This window comes from Lagopus leucura, unplaced genomic scaffold, assembly GCF_019238085.1.
Source record: "Lagopus leucura isolate 7727_CA_CO unplaced genomic scaffold, USGS_WTPT01 Super-Scaffold_100002, whole genome shotgun sequence".
NCBI lineage: Eukaryota > Metazoa > Chordata > Aves > Galliformes > Phasianidae > Lagopus > Lagopus leucura.
In genome coordinates, this window is record NW_024962263.1 from 84,693,755 (window position 1) to 84,694,277 (window position 523).

Consider the following 523-nt stretch of genomic DNA (forward strand, 5'->3'; position numbering starts at 1 on the left):
TACCCTACCCTACCCTACCCTACCCTACCCTACCCTATCCTACCCTATCCTATCCTACCCTATCCTATCCTATCCTATCCTATCCTATCCTATCCTATCCTATCCTATCCTACCTTACCCTACCCTACCCTATCCTATCCTATCCTATCCTATCCTATCCTATCCTATCCTATCCTAGCCTATCCTATCCTATCCTATCCTATCCTATCCTATCCTATCCTATCCTATCCTACCCTACCCTACCCTACCCTATCCTATCCTATCCTATCCTATCCTATCCTATCCTACCCTACCCTACCCTACCCTACCCTATCCTATCCTATCCTATCCTATCCTATCCTACCCTACCCTACCCTACCCTACCCTACGCTACCCTACCCTACCCTACCCTATCCTACCCTACCCTACCCTATCCTATCCTACCCTATCCTATCCTATCCTACCCTACCCTACCCTACCCTACCCTACCCTACCCTACCCTATCCTATCCTATCCTATCCTATCCTATCCTATCCTATCCTAT